Genomic DNA, 17,243 nt, shown 5'->3' with positions numbered 1-17,243 from the left:
ATACTGCATTAACTTGTCCCGTTTCCTCTTGACTGTGATTATTTTTCAGACTTGGCTTGTTTTTGATGATCTTGATATCTTTGAGGATTACTGATCAGGTATTTTGTGGAGTGTCTCTCAGTGGAGACTGTTTGATGTTTTTCTCATAATTATATTGAGTTTATGGGTTTTGGGAAGAGGAAGTAAAGTACCATTCTCATCACATTATATCAAGGATACATGCTATAAACACAATATACGACTATTGATAATAGCTTTGATTGCCTGGCTGAGGTGGTAACTGACAGGTTTCTTCACTGCAAAATCATTTCTTTTCTTCTCTTTCCATACGGGATGGAAGTCATCAAGCTCAGTCCCCACTTAAGGAGTGGGGCGTTATGCTCCGTCTTCCTGAGGGCTAAGTAGCTCCATAAATTAACACTTCTGCTGCACAGATTGGTCCATTCTCCCCCATGTATTTATTCAATCATTTATTTATATAAACATGAGATCATTGGTATTTGTTTTACACCTTGGGTTATAATCCAGTACTGCTTTATTTGGTTGCACAAATTGTTCCAGCTTGGGTCACTGGGAGTTCTTTTAGTAGGTTCCTGTTTTTCTTCAACATACCCCCACCACTCTCACTGTGGGTGATCTCTCCCTCTCTTTCTGGCACTACAAGATGTCTTAGACACACATTGCATATTCCTTGCCCCAGTCCTAGGATCAGCCATTTCTCTGAAGAACCCTACTTCCTCTTCCTGGAGAATGATAAAACCAAGATATAGGTATTGAGTGAGCTTGTTGCTATGGGGATGTCACTGCTTCTAGGCCAGTCTCTTTAGCTGCTAGGAGGCCAGAAGGGAGGTTTAGATTACTCTGAGCTGTTGCAATGAAGAATAGCATGGGTTATATGCCAGTTGGCAGTAGAGTGAATGAAAGGTTAGAAATTGTCAGCAAAAGTAAAAAGTGGTAGAAGGGAAGTGGTAGCTTGAGGTGGAGCCTGGATGGTGAACATCCAAAAGATCCTGGGAGTTCAGTTCAGTTGCTCAGTCGTGTCCAACTCTTTGCAACCCCATGAATCACTGCACACCAGACCTCCCTGTTTATCACCAACTCCCCGAGTTTACCAAAATTCATGTCCATCGAGTTGGTAATTCCATCCAGCCATCTCATCCTCTGCCATCCCCTTCTCCTCCTGCCTCCAATCCTTCCCAGCATCAGGGTCTTTTCCAATGAGTCAACTCTTCACATCAGGTGGCCAAAGTATTGGAGTTTCAGCTTCAGCATCAGTCCTTCCAACGAACACCCAGGACTGATCTCCTTTAGAATGGACTGGTTGGAACTCCTTGAAGTCCAAGGGACTCTCAAGAGTCTTCTCCAACACCACAGTTCAATAGCATCAGTTCTTCAGTGCTCAGCTTTCTTTATAGTCCAACTCTCACATCCATACATGACCACTGGAAAAACCATAGCCTTAACTAACTTAGCCTTAACTAGATGGAACTTTGTTGACAAAGTAATGTCTCTGCTTTTTAATATGCTCTCTAGGTTGATCATAACTTTCCTTCCAAGGAGCAAGCATCTTTTAATCATGGCTGCAATCAGCATCTGTAGTGATTTTGGAGCCCCCCCAAAATAAAGTCAGATACTGTTTCCACTGTTTCCCCATCTATTTCCCATGAAGTGATGGGACCACATGCCATGATCTTCGTTTTCTGAATCTTGAGCTTTAAGCCAACTTTTTCACTCTCCTCTTTCACTTTCATCAAGAGGCTCTTTAGTTCCTCTGCACTTTCTGCCATAAGGGTGGTGTCATCTGCATATCTGAGGTTATTGATATTTCTCCCAGCAATCTTGATTCCAGCTTGTGTCTCTCCAGTCCAGCGTTTCTCATGATGTACTCTGCATATAAGTTAAATAAGCAGGGTGACAATATACAGCCTTGACGTACTCCTTTTCCTATTTGGAACCAGTCTATTGATCCATGTCCAGTTCTGACTGTTGCTTCCTGACCTGCATGCAGGTTTCTCAATAGGCAGGTCAGGTGATCTTGTATTCCCATCTCTTTCAGAATTTCCCACAGTTTGTTGTGGTCCACACAGTCAAAGGCTTTGGCATAGTCAATAAAGCAGAAATAGATGTTTTTTTCTGGCACTCTCTTGCTTTTTTGATGATCCAGAGGATGTTGGCAATTTGATCTCTGGTTCCTCTGCCTTTTCTAAAACCAGCTTGAACATCTGGAAGTTCATGGTTCACGTATTGCTGAAGCCTGGCTTAGAGAATTTTGAGCATTACTTTACTAGCATGTGAGATGAGTGCAATTGTGCAGTAGTTTGAACATTCTTTGGCATTGCCTTTCTTTGGGATTGGAATGAGAACTGACCTTTTCCAGTCCTGTGGCCACTGCTGAGTTTTCCAAATTTGCTGGCATATTGAGTGCAGCACTTGCACTTCATCATTTTTCAGGATTTGAAATAGCTCAACTGGAATTCCATCACCTCCATTAGCTTTGTTCGTAGCGATGCTTTCTAAGGCCCACTTGACTTCACATTCCAGGATGTCTGGCTCTAGGTGTGTGATCACACCATTGTGAATATCTTGGTCATGAAGATCTTTTTTTGTACAGTTCTTCTGTGTATTCTTGCCACCTCTTCTTAATATCTTCTACTTCTGTCAGGTCCACACCATTTCTTTCCTTTATTGAGCCCATCTTCATATGAAATGTTCCCTTGGTATCTCCAATTTTCTTGAAGAGATTTCTAGTCTTTGCCATTCTGTTGTTTTCCTCTATTTCTTTGCATTGATTGCTGAGGAAAGCTTTCTTATCTCTCCTTGCTATTCTTTGGAACTTTGCATTCAGATACTTATATTTTTCCTTTTCTCCTTTGCTTTCACTTATCTTCTTTTCACACCTATTTGTAAGGCTTCCTGCATTTCTTTTCCATGGGGATGGTCTTGATCCCTGTCTCCTGTACAATATCATGAAACTCCATCCATGGTTCATCAGGCACTCTATCAGCTCTAGTCCCTTAAATCTATTTCTCACGTCCACTGTATAATCATAAGGGATTTGATTTAGGTCATACCTGAATGATTCTGGGAGTGTTTGTCTCTAAAGGCAAGGATCCAATGACAATGAAGAAATTGAAGATGCAGAACAGGGCAGATAATTGATTAAGGAAGGTAGACTATTTTATCTGGAAATATTGTAAGATTGCAATATTTTGTCACAATTTTCATTAATATTTTCCAGTGAAACACAACAGATTAAAAATATCCAAAGCAGTTACTCATTAAGTATTGAATAATTGTTTCCACCTTCATTTTTTGGGTAATTAACTCTGAGATATTTCAAGATATGTGATGGTAATATTTTAGCTCCTCAAAGCACTGTCACATTATGTCTCCCATTTTCCTGTCAGAACCAACCCATGAGATAGGATAAACATAATTTATCTCTATTTTACACTTAAGTAAATTGAGGGGCTGAATTTAAGTAGCTGGCTAACGGTCATCCTTTTAGCTGTGAAAATGAAACTAAAAGTTGGGTTTCTTTACTGTCAAGCTTACAATCTTACCACTTCTTACTCCAGGATTTCTCAACCTGGGCATTAATAATATTTTGGGTCACATAATTCTTTGTTGTGGGAGCTGTCTTGTACAAGGTAGAATGTTTATTCACATCCCTAGTCTCTGTTCCCTGGATACCAGTAGCACACCTGCCTCCTGCAAGTTGTGACAATTTTTCTAGACATTGTCAAATGTTCCCTGGAGGCAAAATTGACCTCATGTTAAAGAACTACTGGCCTTAGTTCATAATCTGCTTTTAAGCAATACAGATATTTCAGCAATTAAGATATCAAACATCTTAAATTTTAGAATTCACATTTTGTTGTAATGCATTAGAAAAAAGTTCTGGCTGATTACAGTATTCACTAAATTTCAGAATTGTATTTGTTTAATATATAGGACATCATTTACAATGGTAATTTAATACAAAAATCATAAAAATGCTAATTGTAGGATTATAAACTAGGAGATGATACCATTTTGTCAGATTAGAGCGCATACATGTTAGGATTTCAATCAAGATTAGATCCATTGAGTAAGAAGGTATTGTTCTCCGTGGCCCTTTTAATTATAACATCAAACTCATTATATAACAGGGAAGAACAAATTACTATAACCTTTCTATTCTGTTACTTTTGCTACAAGTTAATCACTAAAGGGCTGTGGCCTATAAGCTTAAATTACACGTAATGGCCCATCTCTGGGAAACCTGCCTACCATGTAATAAGTGTTAAGCTAAAATAACTTTGTTTCAGTTCAGTTCAGTTCAGTCACTCAGTCCTGTTCCACTTTTTGCGACCCCATGAACCTAGCACACCAGGCCTCCCTGTCCATCACCAACTTCCGGAGTTTACCTAAACTCATGTCCATTGAGTTGGTGATGCCATCTAACCATCTCATCCTCTGTCATCCCCTTCTCCTCCTGCCCTCAATTTTTCCCAGCTTCAAGGTCTTTTCCAATGAGTCAGCTCTTCTCATCAGGTGGCCAAAGTATTGGAGTTTCAGCTTCAACATCAGTCCTTCAATGAACACCCAGGACTAATCTCCTTTAGGATGGACTGCTTGGATCTCCTGGCAGTCCAAGGGACTCTCAAGAGTCTTCTCCAACACCACAGTTCAAAAGCATCAATTCTTCAGCACTCAGCTTTCTTTATAGTCCAACTCTCACATCCATATGACTGCTAGAAAAACCATGGCCTTGACTAGACTGACCTTTGTTGACAAAGTAATGTCCCTGCTTTTTAATATTCTGTCTAGGTTGGTCATAACTTTCCTTCCAAGGAGCAAACATCATTTAATTTCATGGCTGTAATCACCATCTGCAATGATTTTGGAGCCCCCCAAAATAAAGTCAGCTACTGTTTCCACTGTTTTCCCATCTATTTGCCATGAAGTTTAGCTCTCAGGAAACCTCCTGACCAGGCCCATCCATGAATGGCTGCAGGAAGGAAGGAATTAATACATTCCTGCTAGAGTCTGACAGAAAGCAGGGCTTTACTTGTTCCCCTTTTAGTATAAAATGAACCTTAATTCTCACTCATGAAGATGGTTCTTTGAGACACTAGTCCACCATCTTCTTGGTCTGCTGGCATTTTGAATGAAGTCACTATTCGTTGCCCCAACAATTCAACTCTTCATTTGTTTACTTTCTGTGAAGCAAGCAGTACAGGTTTGGATTCAGTTGTTGTTCATTCACTCAGTCGTGTCTGTCTCTTCCCGACCCCATAGACTGCAGCATGCCAGGCTTCCCTGTCCATCACCATCTCCTGGAGTTTGCTCTAACTCAAGTCCATTGAGTTGGTGATGCCATCCAACCATCTCATCCTCTGTCCTCCCCTTCTCCTGCCTTCAGTCTTTCCCAGCATCAGGGTCTTTTCCAGTGAGTTGACTCTTTGCATCAGGTGGCCACAATATTGGAGCTTCAGTTTCAGCATTAGTCCTTCCAATGAATATTCAGGGCTGAATTCCTTTAGGATTGACTAGTTTGATCTCTTTGCTGTCCAAGGGACTCTCAAGAGTCTTCTCCAACATCACAGTTCAAAAGCATCAATTCTTTGGTGCTCAACTTTCTTTATGATCCAACTCTCACATCTGTACACGACTACTGCAAAACCCATAGATTTGACTATACCTTTGTCAGCAAAGTGATGTCTGCTTTTTAATACACTGTCTAGGTTTATCATAGCTTTTCTTCCCAGGAGCAAGCATCTTTTAATTTCATTACTGCAGTCACCATCCACAGTGGTTTTGGAGCTGAAGAAAATAAAGTCTGTCATTGTTTCCATTTTTTCCCCACCTATTTGCCATTCGAAGTGATAGGACTGGGTGCCATGATCTTCATTTTTTGAATGTTGAGTTTTAAGCCAGCTTTTTCACTTTTTCATATGAATGATACTACTGTGACAGTGCTTTTTAAACATTTGATAAAGGTAATAAAGAGACTGAAATATATTTTTTAATTGCTCCAAATTTACACATTCTAGATTTCACTTTTCTATGTTCTCTTTAATCTTATACTTTTACATACCTGATTTTTGCATCACGGTAATTACATGGTATAATTTGCATCCTTTTTAACCTAAAATTAGATCATAAACATTTTTTCTGTTGCTTACGTAATATGCATAACTATCATTTTAATGACAACATAATATTCTATATAGTTGTTAAGCCGTAATCCATTTAACAATTCCCTTGATGCTATATAATCAGGTTGTTTTTGGTATCACAAATAACACTGCAACAAACATCTTTGTGATTATTAAATTATATTGCTTTTGGAGAGAGATTCACAGGAATGAAATTACTGAGTCAGGGTTATGAGCATTTTAGTGGATCATGAAATGTATTGCCAAATTGCTCTCCAAAGGGATTTATACTGCCAGCAGAAATATATGCTTGTTTCAGTTATATTACCTCCTTGCCAGAATTGGGCATTTTAATCCTTTTTTTCTATGTTTTATAGTTTAATAGTCACAAAATTCACTTCGTCTTCTGTGTTGATGCTTCTGATCTAGGGTGTTTAGAAAAGGAAGGAAATATTTTGTGGATGCCTACACTTGCTATGCACCATGTTAGGAAATTTATACTCATTGCCTGAAATATTGACCCTAGCTCTGTCTCCCCACTCCAGTGTTCCTCATCAGCCCTCTCCTGCTTCATTTTCCTTTGGAACACTTATAAGTATCTGAAATTCTGCTACACATTTATGTGCTACTTAATTTTACCAATTTCTCCAATAAAATGAAAACTCGCTGAGTTTTGTCTTGTGTATTGTTAACTATGATAGTACTTGGCCCACAGTAGAGCCTGTAAAAACATTGTTGAATGAAAATATGAAGGATTTAATTAATGAGTCTCAGTTCATAATCATGTCACCTCTAATAACTGGCCCCTGAGACTGTTTTGAGATATATGGTGCTGTCTTTTCCTTTCTGGGTACTCTCTCACTCCGTCACATTCAAGTACGGTCAAGCATGGTGTATTTGCTTTGGCCAATGAAAGGTGAGCAGAAGTGATGTGTGTCTCAGTGGGGTAGACTGTTTTGGAGCTGGGCATACTCATCACTGTTGTTTTTCACCTCTTCTAGAGTAAATGCCTGAGTTCCAAATAGTTCTCCTCTGCCAGTCTAGGTCTCAAATTTAGGATGGCTATTAAATAGATTAAAGCCTCCAAGAAGCCATTGGTAAATACATTTTGTAAACCAGAAATAAGCAGTAATTAATTTGAGCTGATATTTGAGGGCTGACTGTTGCAGTAGTAAAATCTATTGTAACCCTACTGATGCAGAATTTAGTGGGTGTTAAGTATGTGGTCTAAATCACAGAGCTGGCAGTGGAGAAGCCAGGATCAAATCTGGCTCTGTCTCTGCCATTTCCACTCTCCCAGAGTACCACAGGCAGTAAATAGGTGTCTTATTTTGTTAGGGCTGTGTACTACAAACTGGGTGGCATAAATAAGAAAAAGTTATTGTTTTACAGTTCTAGGGGCTAGAAATATTAAATAAAAATGTCAGCAAAGTTAATTCCTTCCGAAGGCCATGAAGAAAAATTTGTACCATGTCTCTTGCCAGCTTCTGTCTCAGGTTCCTGGCATGTCAAGGCATTACCTCAGTCTTTGTTTTCATCTTTTTTTCTTTTTATTGAAGTGTAGACGGCTTTACTCTCTGTTTTCATCTCAACACAGCAGTCTCCCTTTGTGTTCAAATTTGAGCAAGATTCAGGAGACAGTGAAGGATGGGGAAATCTGGCATGGTGCAGTCCATGGGGTCGCAAAGAGTCAGACATGGCTAGTGACCAAACAACAACAACCACAGAAGGACAGCAATCTTACCGGATTGGGGGCCCACTCTTCTCCAATTTGAGCTTACCTTAACTCATGATATCTGCAACTTCTCCGTTTCCAAATAAAGTCACATTCTGAGATGCTTTAGATTATGACTTCAACATACTAATGATATGGGGACACAAATCACAAATAAATCCTATGAACTTAGATAAGCATGTACACAGTGTATAACAATTCTGTGACTACATCTAGGTAAACCTGGATAGAAGAGAATTTACCTCACTGTTGATTCTGTTATCCTTACAGTGTTCCTGGAAATCTGTTGAATTAGGAGCCAGAAATAATGAAAAAAACGGGAGTTGAAAAATTGCAATGTTATCTTTTTAAAATATATATTGTTCAAGTGAACAGTGTTAGAGCCTCAATTGATGGTGGCCCAGCTGGTATGTCCATATGTCTTTAGCATTTCGAGATTAAGACCAAGCATTCAGAATAAATATAAAGGCATCTCAAATGGTATGGATGTGATCCCAGATGCTGTCACCATATGTCTTATGAATTTCCCATTTAAAAAATACCAGGTCTGTATCATTTAGCTTATCTGGTATAATACACAAGTTGATCTAGCACAAAGCGCTGAATCACAGATAAAGTAAAATAGCGAAGAGAGCTTGAAATGTTCATAGCACTGAAATTTCACTTTCAATCATTGCAATTTATGTTCTCAAAGGTTGAAATTTCATGTATAATAAAACTATTAATATGGAACCATATGCTAAAAGAATTTTCTAAGAGAGCAAACATAATGATTTGACATCTGAGTTGTTGCAGATTATGACTTAATATAAGATCCAGAAATCTCATGTTATGTTTCTTCACTTTTAGTAGTGAGAAGAAAAAATATCCTAATTTAAGATATATTTATCAACATCATGTATATAATTATGGCCCCGCTTTTGATGATCAGATGACTTTAAACCATAGAGAGCCATCTGAAATCGTGCAGCAGCAAACAATTCAGAGTAACAGTAGTGAAAACATTCTATCACCAGGCCCACATGGTTTTATTACATAAAAGAATTGAGTCCATTTTAGCCAAATTGACTTAATTTTACATGTAATAGCTCCATGGTTATCTGTGTCCTATTGGCATTCTTTAGTTCTTCTGTAGGACACAACTGTGGGAGATGAAATTTTAAGGTAGTGGATAGCTGTTGGGGACTAAATTGTGTTCTGCCCCAAATTCGTATTTTGAAGCCTTACCCTCTAATGTGACTGCATTTGGAGATTATGATCTTTGGGGAGATAGGAAAGGCCCTATGTAGACGCATAGAGAAGACAGCTGTGTGCAACCCAGGAAGAGGGGCCCCACCAGATACCAGTCTTGCTGGCACCTTGACATTGAACTTCTAGGCTCCAGTACTGTGAGGTTATAGATTTCTATGCTTTAAGCCATCCGGCCTGTGGCATTCTGTTACAGCAGACTGAATTGACAATAGCAGACTGAAAGCAGTTGAGAAGGTGGCTAAGAGAGAAAACTCCAAGACAAGAAATAGAATTAATAGCAGAGTTCAGGGAAAGCCATAGGCAAGTGAATAGGAAAAAAAATCTACAATCAGAGCTTCTGAAATTCTTTAGATCAAGGGTACTATGTCTTTTGTAGCTCAGATGGTAAAGACTCTCCCTGCAGTGCAGAAGATCCGTGTTCGATTCCTGGGTAAGAAGATCCACTGGAGAAGGAAATGGCAACCCATTCCAGTATTCCTGCCTGGAGAATACCATGGACAGAGGAGCCTGGTGGGCTATGGTCCATGAGGTTGCAAGAGCTGGACACGACTTAACAACTAAACCACCACCACAATGTCCTTTATACAGCCTTTTGTAACTTCCAAGACTTTATTTTATTAGAGGACTGAAAATTATTCATGTTCAAAAGCCTGGGTGGGTTAAAATATTTATATTTGTGTAGTGAGCCAGGATGTGCATGATACAATTTAGAAAGATTACCTAAAGCATCAAGCTTGAGGTATTTGGGGGGGGGCGGAAAGTCACTTTTATTGATCTCGCTTCTACTCCTTCTACTAAATAGTTTGAATATCTAAAAAAGCACTCTAATACAAACACATTTCTATCCACTGATGTAACCAGTATTTCTTAATTTGACTGTATAAGAATAAGTGACTGAATAATCACAATAAGAAAAGACCTAAGGGGAAAAGGGATGGGGAGGGATCAATTAAGGAGTTCATATGAACATATATACACTATTGTATATAAAATATATAACCAACAAAGACCTACTGTATGGCACAGGGAACTATACTCAATATTTTGTAATAACTTATAATGGAAAGATATTGAAAAGGAACATATATATATATATATATATATATACTTTATATATTTTTTATTTATGTGTATATCTATATTCTTTTCAGACTCTTTCCCATATATATATATATATATATATATATGTGAAGTGAAAATCGCTCAGTCGTGTCCCACTCTTTGTGACCAGAGGACCCACAGGCTCCTCTGTCCATGAAATTCTCTAGGCAAGAATACTGGAGTGGGTTGCCATTTCCTTCTCCAGGGTAACTTCCTAACCCAGGGACTGAACCCAGGACTCCTGCATTACAGGCAGATTCTTTACTGTCTGAGCCACCAGGGAAGCCCAGTGGCTTCCTTCCATATATATATGGATTTATATATATATCCTTGGAGGAGGAAATGGCATCAGTTTTCTTGCTTGGGAAATCCCATGGATGGAGGAGCCTGGTGGGCTACAGTTCAAGGAGTTGCAAAAGGGTCAGACACAACCGAGCACACATGCACACACATATGTACATATGTGTATATATATGTATACACATAAACAAATATATGTATAACTAGATCTCTATGCTATACTCCTGAAACTAACACAATATTATAAATTAACTTTAATAAAAAGTAAAATGTTCTAAAAAGAGATCTAATAATGAACAATTATGAGATTATGAAATTCTTATGGATTAATATAAACAAATACATAACTTTCCTTTTAAAAAGAAAGCTTTGGAGACTTCACTGGTGGTCCACTGGTTAAGACCTGGCCTTCTAATGCAAGGGATGTGGGTTTGATATCTGATCAAGGATCTAAGATCCCACATGCCTCCCAGCCAGAAAACTAAAACACAACACAGAAGCAATATTGTAACAAATTCAATACTTCAAAAAAATAATAAATAATAAAGCTTTATATTACATATATGTTAGGGAATTTTAGAGACACCACTCTATGTTTATATGTAGGTCTCTATTTAGGTTTCTCTATACCGACAGTTTTATATACTATAAGTATGACACATATTTGTGGGGCTTCCCTGGTAGCTCAGACGGTAAAGAATCTGCCTGCAATGCAGAAGACCCTGTCAATTCACGGGTCAGGAAGATCCCCTGGAGAAGGGAATGGCTACCCAGTCCAGTATTCTTGCCTAGAAAATTCCATGGACAGAGGAACCTGGTGGGCTACAGTCCACGGGCTCGCAAAGAGTCAGACATGACTGAGTGACTAACACTCAACAACAACAAATATATATGCGTGGAGCTTCCCAGGTGGCCCAGTAGTAAAGAATCCACCTGCCAGTGCAGGAGATGCAAGAGATGCGGGTTCAAACCTGTGTTCAGAAAATCCCCTGGAGTAGGAAATGGCAGCCCACTCCAGTGTTCTTGCCTAGAAAATTCCATGGACAGCATTGTCTGATAGGCTACAGTCCATGGAGTCTCAAAGAGTCATACATGACTGAGCACACACAGCACATATGTGTGTGTGTGTGTGTGAGTGCATGCTAAATTGCTTCAGTCATGATTGAATGACTGAATATATATATATCATATAATAATATATTGATAATATATATAATTAATATAATATAATAATAATATATATTGTATCCATATAGACAGGCAGTCTTTACTTTGTACATTGTTGTGGAACCATAAAAAATAAAATGACCTGCAAACCAAATTCATGCATAAAGTTCTTAACAAGCAATGGGAACTATTACAGTTTTCTGCTACCTTTATTTATTTTTCTATTTAAAATTTATTTTTAATTTAAGGATAACTTCTTTACAATATTGTGTTGGTTTCTGCCATACATCAACATGACCATAGGCATACTTATTTCCCCTCCCTCTTGAACCTCCCTCCCACCTCCCACCATATCCTAGACCTCTAGTTTGTCACAGAGCCCCAGTTTGAGTTCCCATTGGCAATATATTTTACATACGGTAGTGTATGTTTCCATGTTACTGTCTCCTTTCATCCCACCCTCTCCTCCCCACCCCCAGTGTCCACAAGTCTCTTCTCTATGTCTGTTGCCATTACTGCCCTGCAAATAATTTCATCAGTATCATCTTTCTAGATTTTATATATATCACTTCATGGGAAATAGATGGGGAAACAGTGCAAACAGTGTCAGACTTTATTTTTTGGGGCTCCAAAATCACTGCAGATGGTGATTGCAGCCACGAAATTAAAAGATGCTTACTCCTTGGAAGAAAAGTTATGACCAGCCTAGATAGCATATTCAAAAGCAGAGACATTACTTTGCCAACAAAGGTCTGTCTGGTCAAGGCTATGGTTTTTCCAGTGGTCATGTATGGATGTGAGAGTTGGACTGTGAAGAAGGCTGAGCACCGAAGAATTGATGCTTTTGAACTGTGGTGTTGGAGAAGACTCTTGAGAGTCCCTTGGACTGCCAGGAGATCCAACCAGTCCATCCTAAAGGAGATCAGTCCTGGGTGTTCTTTGGAAGGAATGATGCTAAAGCTGAAAATCCAGTACTTTGGCCACCTCATGAGAAGAGTTGACTCATTGGAAAAGACTCTGATGCTGGGAGGGTTTGGGAGCAGGAGGAGAAGGGGACAACAGAGGATAAGATGGCTGGATGGCATCACCGACTCCATGGACGTGAGTTTGAGTGAACTCCGGGAGCTGGTGATGGACAGGGAGGCCTGGCATGCTGCAATTCATGGGGTCACAAAGAGTTGGACACGACTGAGCAACTGAACTGAACTGAACTGATATATATATATATACACATATGCATTAATGAATGAAATTTGTTTTTCTCTTTCTGATATGCTTTACTCTGTATAACAGGCTCTAGGTCCATCCACCTCATAAGAACTGACCCTTTTTTATACCTGAGTAATATTCCAATGTATATATGTACCACAGCTTCTTTATCCATTCATCTGTCTGTGGACATCTAGGTTTCTTCCATGTCCTAGCTATTGTAAATAGTGCTGCAATGAAAATTGGGGTACATATGTCTTTTTCAGTTATGGTTTTCTCAGGGTATACACCCTGAATGGGATTTCTGGGTCATGTGGTAGTTTTGTTTCTAGTTTTTTTAAGGACTCTCCATACTATCTTCCATAGTAGCTGCATCAATTTACATTCCCACCAACAGTGCAAGAGGGTTCCCTTTTCTCCATACCCTCTCCAGCATTTATTGTTTGTAGATTTTTTGATGATGGTTTCTCTGACCGGTATGAGGTGATACCTCATTGTAGCTTTGATTTGCATTTCTTTAATAATGAGCGATGTTGAGCATCTTTTCATGTGTTTATTAGCCATCTGTATGTCTTCGTTGGAGAAATGTAGATCTTCTGTCCATTTTTTGATTGGGTTGTTAGTTTTTCTGGTACTCAGTTGTATGAGTTGCTAGTATATTTTAGAAATTAATCTTTTGTCTGCTGTCTAGTTTTTCCCATTCTGAGGGTTGTCTTTTCACCTTGTTTATAGTTCCCTTTGCTGTGCAAAAGCTTTTAATTAGGTCCTACTTGTTTATTTTTGTTTTTAATTACTTACTCTAGTAGGTGGGTCATAGAGGATCTTGCTATGATTTGTCAGAGTGTTCTGCCTACATTTTCTTCTAAGAGTTTTATAGTTTCTGCTCTTAAATTTATGCTCTTTGTTTTTTAGTCACAAAATTAACAATCTCTTACTGTCAATTTTAAATATGTAAGTAAATAAATTTTAGCAAAACATATTTATTCAACACACTAGAATTTAAAACATTAGAAACATTGGGAGTTAAATGTCTTATTTCCTTGTAAAAAAGTTTATCCAGAGCAGCTCTGAGCAGTGCTTGCTGCTTTCTTCCTGTTCTCAATGTATTGCATACAGTATTTCCTGTCTTATTTTCATACTCCTTTCTAAGTTTATCATATTGTGTCCTTTGACTTTCAACGTTGTGAAATATCTCTAAGGGTTACTTTCATGTGATGTTTTTGGTCAGAATCACTATCTCCGGAATATCTTCATTTCATCACAATCTTGTTTCTTATTCTTGTCAAGAATCTCACTTTTACTCAATTCCTCTGGCTGCACTCACGGAGTTTCTCAGACAGTGGTGGTAGCGTCGAATTCCCATGGTCATTCATGCTAGATTTGAATTTCATTTTGAGCATTATCACCTTTTCTTCTTTGCTGCACTTCGTCTTTGTTAGCCATTTCCTCCTTTCAGTTGTGTAATTTTAAAAACTATCACATGGATTTATCAATGGGAGAAAAATGGTAAATACAACTGCACACTTTGCTGCCTATGTGTGAGCACATTTGCCGCGATCCCTGGCAGTCTCTAAAAAAGTGATAACCTTCTCTAGGTTATCTTCCCAACCCAGGATTGGCCATGGGTTTCCTGCACTATAGGCAGATTCTTTACCTTCTGAGCCACCAGGAAAGCACATTATGCAATTAGTTATACCATGGTACAGTACCTAAAATTTGAACTCTGTTGTTGGGAGAGTGGTGTTGTTTACCTGAACCATGTGTCTTTTGGGCTGCTAAAACACAGTACCATAGATTGGGTATGAAGAAGGGAATGGCAATCCACTCCAGTATTCTTGCCTGGAGAATTCCACAGACAGAGGAGCCTGGCAGGCTAAAGTCCATGGGGTGACATAGAGTCAGACATGACTGAGCGACTAACACACACATAGACTGGGTAAAAGCAAACATTAACGATAAACATTACTTTCCACAGGCCTAGAGGCTGTGAAGTCCAAAATGAAGGTAACTGCAAACCTGGAATCTGAGGAGAGCTATCTTCCTGGTTCCCAGATAGCTGTCTTCTCGTATCCTCACATGGTGGAGAGCAGTGAGGCAGGAAGTGAGTTCTCCTATAAGGGCACTAACATCAAGAAGGCTCCATCCTTATGGCCTACCTGTGTCCTACATCACTTCAGTCATGTCCAATTCTGTGCAATGCTATGGACTGTAGCCTGCCAGGCTCCTCTGCCCCTGGGATTCTCCAGGCAAGAATACTGGAGTGGGTTGCCATGCCCTCCTCCAAGAGATCCTCCCAACCCAGGGACTGAACCCTCGTCTCTTAAGTCTCCTGCATTGGCAGGCGAGTTCTTTACTACTCCATATCCAAATACTATCACACTGGGGATTCAGGGTTTACTGTGTGAATTTAGAGGGTGGTGGTGGATATCCAGTCCATGTGCGTGCGTGTGTTTAGTCTCTCAGTTGTGTCTGACTCTTTGCAACCCCATGGACAGTAGCCTGCCAGGCTCCTCTGTCTGCAGGATTTTCCAAGCAAGAATACTGGAGTGAGTAACCAGTTCCGCATCCATGGGAATCTTTCTGACCCAGGAATTGAACCCAAGTCTCCTGAGTCTCCTGCACTGGCAGGAGGATCCTTTACCACTGTGCCACCTATACTCTACAAACAAGTATCTCCCAACATGAGGCTCAAACCCATGACCTTGAGATTAACAGTCTCACGCTCTACTGACTTAGACAGCCTGGCACTACCATGATAACTGATGTTTTGAAAATCAGAGTTGCACAAAGCAAGAGCATGTTTGCATGCACTTTCATGCACACACACACACACACACAGTCAATCAAAGTATCAGAACTTGGTCTTATATTTCAATTATTATTTTTTTCAGGTTTTATTTTTTTTACTTCAATCTCTTTCCTACTCTTTTTGCTCAGATGTTTTCCTCCTCCTCTCTCTCACTTTCTTGCCCTCTTTCTTTTGTGAATACAAAAAACCTAGGAAGGCTTTCTTGGGAAACCTAAGAGACTCTACAAGCTCCCTATTGCTCTCAGCTAAGTTCTGGATGGACAGTTCTCTAGCCAGTTTATCTCAAAAGCATTTTTCAGGGATAGCTGGAAATTGAGGATGTGGTCATTCTGGCTCAGATACAATAAGCTTACTCTCTGTTGTCACTTGTGAGTTTCTCATGCTTATCAGAATAAATCCATACTTTTCACCTTGAGTAACTCAATTAGTTAGGGACTGCATGAACATTTTTTAGATCTAGCTGCATGACATCTGTGGTAGAGTCCCTGTTCTCCATTCATCTTTGCATCCACCACTCTGCAGTGTGCTTTTGCAACCCCTCTCTCACCCCTTGGAACTTGGCCAGGCTTGGGACTTGCCTTGGCCAGCTGAATGAGGTGAAATTGACGATGTGTCAGACTCTTGCATGCTTCTTCTCTGTTTATCCCCTGTGTGAAGGAGCTTAGCTAGTCTGATGGAGTTGAGATCATGTAAAGAAAATTTAAGTTGTCCAAAGAGAAGCCATTCTAGACTAGTCTATATTCAGATGGCCCCCATACATGGGAGAATGTCCAGTCAAGATCAGCAGAGCTGCCAATCTGGTCATGGATTAATGAATGAGCCCAGCTCAGACTAGAACAATAGCTCAGCTGAACCATAGATTTGTGAGAATAGTATTTGCTTATTATTATAGCATTTAGAAATCTTTAAAGCTTGTTGAATATTAACTAGTTAAATAGTACAGTGCTATTTATAGAGGCAGAGACTTTTAAAAAATTACTAACTTTAGCTGTCACTGTAATCTATAAAAATGTCTTTTGCTTAGTTCTGAGATTAGGTAGCTGGTAAATTCCAAGCCAGTTCTCCCCTTAACTTTAAACAGTCTCTTAAGACACGTTTAGTGTCACTGCTGCTGATCTATCCCACCTGGAGGAGTAGGGACCATGTCTCCCTTTCTAACCACTGTTTAGTCAGCATGTTCCTAATTATCTGTTGTACAAAATCACTCTACAAATATTTGCTGGATGAATGAAGGTTGAATGGCCTTCTTGAGCAAGAGCACTACTTCTAGGGAAACCTGATTAATATTCAAAATGTCTCAATATTTTGGAAAGCATTTTTATCTTTTCAGAAGCAATTTAAAAATACACTTGTTTTGACTCCTGGGAAAAAAAATTTTTTTTACCCTTTTCTACAAATGATAGTGCTTCAGTGAAAAATGAAAATGCATTTATAAATGCAATAAAATGGAAGTGGTAAAGAACCTGCTTGCCAAGCAGCAGGTGTGGGTTTGGTCCCTGTCTTGGGAAGATCCACTGGAAAAGGAAAT

Source organism: Bos mutus, chromosome 3, assembly GCF_027580195.1.
Source record: "Bos mutus isolate GX-2022 chromosome 3, NWIPB_WYAK_1.1, whole genome shotgun sequence".
Lineage (NCBI taxonomy): Eukaryota > Metazoa > Chordata > Mammalia > Artiodactyla > Bovidae > Bos > Bos mutus.
Note: the sequence above shows the minus strand (reverse complement) of the source record.